The sequence below is a fragment of the Borostomias antarcticus genome (assembly GCF_949987555.1).
Source record: "Borostomias antarcticus genome assembly, chromosome: 13".
Taxonomy (NCBI): domain Eukaryota; kingdom Metazoa; phylum Chordata; class Actinopteri; order Stomiiformes; family Stomiidae; genus Borostomias; species Borostomias antarcticus.
The window spans coordinates 235,341-238,772 of NC_140246.1; the positions used below are offsets into that span (position 1 = coordinate 235,341).

At 45.0% G+C, this 3,432-nt stretch overlaps 1 protein-coding gene across 1 annotated transcript in view; it reads right to left on the reverse strand.

The window, feature by feature from the left end:
- Window positions 1-3,432, reverse strand: part of LOC311316718 (thyrotropin-releasing hormone-degrading ectoenzyme-like) — a gene marked incomplete at both ends in the record, with an annotated part of 51,859 nt that overhangs the window by 19,754 nt on the left and 28,673 nt on the right. The window lies entirely within an intron of this gene.

Consider the following 3,432-nt stretch of genomic DNA (forward strand, 5'->3'; position numbering starts at 1 on the left):
GTAACCCGATCACTACATTTCCAATACTGGGACTCGGGAGGTCCAGGTCCCGCGCTTCAGGGCTCTGGAGGTGTGCAGGTCCTGGAGGACAGGTTGCAGCCAATGTCACCTAATGATATTATAAATATGTTACAACACCCCCTGTTTTATGAGAAAGTAGTCTGTCTTAATTTAATGTCATGTTGTATGCGCAACAATTACCTCGGAAAATAAAGACGTAGTCCTACAGTACCCGTGCGGGTTTTTGTCATTTATTTATTCTCACATTGAGATCTTAACTTGATCAAACACACCTGCTGTGTACTGAATCGTTTGTCCTAAGCTCTTGTATTGCAGCGTTGTGATGCGCATATAGAGGCTATTGTGCAAAAATTATGACTACATTTCAGGGTGGGTGGAGGTGAAGATATTAAGTCAAGTTATTATGTTCCTTTCATAATTTACAACTCCAAATAATTGTAATTCTGCAAAACATTCTGAAAGTTGTGTAAACCTTATCACTGTGGCATCTGCTCAACATAATGTTGATCATCCCAGCACCTCGATCCGACCCAACTTCAGGAAGCATTGCGCATTTTGGGATTAAACAGCTCCAGTAGATATATTATATTATAACCAGAGGGCATTACAATAACATTCAAAACGAGATCTATTGACTGCATGACCTGTTAGTCTCCAGACTCCGGAGTAGGCTATACCCCTTGACCGCTGCGCTCACGGAGTCGTGGTGCACGGCCCGCTATCTCTCCAAACGCATGCAGTCTCCCACATAATTCGGGGTAGGATAAGTAGGCTACATGTAGGCTACATCCTCTCCCCCTTTCTGTAAAGCGCACATTGTGTTGCCTTTGTATATGAAACAAGCTATAATGATTGAATTGATCTGACTAATAATCAGTTATTGCGGTGGTATTCCGCTCGATTCCTTTATATCACCACAACTGACAGATGTTCCCAGAACAGTAACGTTTCAGTGTTCAACTGGCTTTGTTGGACACCTACTAAGATAAATAACGTTAGACTGGTGAACAATGCGGATTTTATGTCGGTTTCACAGCGCAAATGATCTGTCTTCTGGTAAGACCCACAGTTGCAATTATTTGACTAACTAGGTCTATACTGTTCGTAGCTGGCTGAAAGCTAGTCTAATAGCCCAAGCCTCCAAGCTTGCGTGGCCGGCTGCAGGGTGCTTTTCCTCTGTCGCGGGGGAGACGTGTCGTCGTTATACTTTTATCGTACTTTTCCCAAATAGGCCTAATGCAAATTCGAGGATACGGCCTGTTAGGTAGCGTGTATCTTTATAATGTTTGGGGGTTAATATAATATTAAGGACTTTGTAAATGCCCCTGGTTAGCAGCTAGAAAAATGGCTATTGATCTGGCTGTTGCGCGATCTAGCTCTTGTGTTGTTTAGCTCGGAGCGGTGGTAGCTATGGTAACGGGGCACACGCCTGTCAATCATAATGATTCCAGTTGGTCATTTGCTCAGAGAACTGTCAATCAGTTGTAATGAATCACGCCCAGTTTTGAGTGAGTGAACTTTTTGAGTGGCAGATTCAGACCTCTAAAAACATGTTTTAAAAGAATTTGTATGGATGAATTCTGAAATAGTTAAACACATGTGTTTTGTTGTTGCCTAAAGATACCTGGAAAGTGTTATATTGAACCACCATGTTAATCCTTTAAAATATGCCACCCCTGAAATCTGAAACATAATGTGATAATAGAGCATCAATCGTGACTCCACAGGAGGTCTGTCCTGATGGAGGCAGTCCTCTAATGCACTAGAGGGCAAAATATATATATTTATTTATTTTTTCTGTTTTTTTAAAACTTTTTTTCACATTACGAAAGTTGACGTTGAGACTCAGCAGTCACTCAACATAACAAACCACAGTTTTAGGATCACTAAATAGTCATATTTTGTTGTCAAAAGAAGTGTGAACAGCTCTGAATCTTTGAAGCCCTTTTTCTCTGCTTAGTGATTTCAGGTGTAGCAACATCAACAGAAGCATCTCTTCTTCAAACATTTGCTGATTTCTGTGCATGACGCATCTTTTGAAAGCATTCAACTTTACACTTTCATAATCTAAATAAATAAAAAACTGAATGACTTTACCCTACATCAGAACCAAACCTCCAGTCACACTTCTGCTCCTCATATTCTCACAGTGAACATGGAGGAGGGGTTTGTTATCAATCCCACTCTGGATCACACACACATGAACACCATGAAGCACCGACCACTCATCCACTCACACAACACTGAGCCGATCACTCATCCACTCACTCAACACTGAGCCCATCACTCATCCACTCACTCAACACTGAGCCGACCACTCATCCACTCACTCAACACTGAGCCCATCACTCATCCACTCACTCAACACTGAGCCCATCACTCATCCACTCACACAACACTGAGCCGATCACTCATCCACTCACTCAACACTGAGCCGATCACTCATCCACTCACTCAACACTGAGCCGATCACTCATCCACTCACACAACACTGAGCCGATCACTCATCCACTCACTCAACACTGAGCCGATCACTCATCCACTCACTCAACACTGAGCCGATCACTCATCCACTCACTCAACACTGAGCCGATCACTCATCCACTCACACAACACTGAGCCGATCACTCATCCACTCACACAACACTGAGCCGATCACTCATCCACTCACTCAACACTGAGCCGATCACTCATCCACTCACACAACACTGAGCCGATCACTCATCCACTCACACAACACTGAGCCGATCACTCATCCACTCACTCAACACTGAGCCGATCACTCATCCACTCACACAACACTGAGCCGATCACTCATCCACTCACACAACACTGAGCCGATCACTCATCCACTCACACAACACTGAGCCCATCACTCATCCACTCACACAACACTGAGCCGATCACTCATCCACTCACACAACACTGAGCCGATCACTCATCCACTCACACAACACTGAGCCGATCACTCATCCACTCACACAACACTGAGCCGATCACTCATCCACTCACACAACACTGAGCCGATCACTCATCCACTCACACAACACAGGCTTTACTAGAGGAGAGAGGACACGAGGGATAGAACAGGATAGGAGAATAGAGGATCAGAGAGGAGAGGAGAGAAGAGGAGGAGAGAAGGGAGGAGAGGAGGGAGAGAAGGGGGGAGAGGAGAGGAGGAGAAGAGTAAAAGGAGGAGAGGAAAGGAAAGGAAAGGAAAGGAGAGGAGAGGAGAGGAGAGGAGAGGAGAGGAGAGAAAGGAGGAGAGGAGAGAAAGGAGGAGAGGAGAGGACAGAAGGGAGGAGAGGAGAGAAGAGAGGGGAGGAGGAGCAAAGGAGAGGAGAGAAAGGAAGGGAGAAGAGGAGAGAAGAGAGAGGAGAGGAGGAGAAGAGAGGAGAGGAGAGAAAGGAA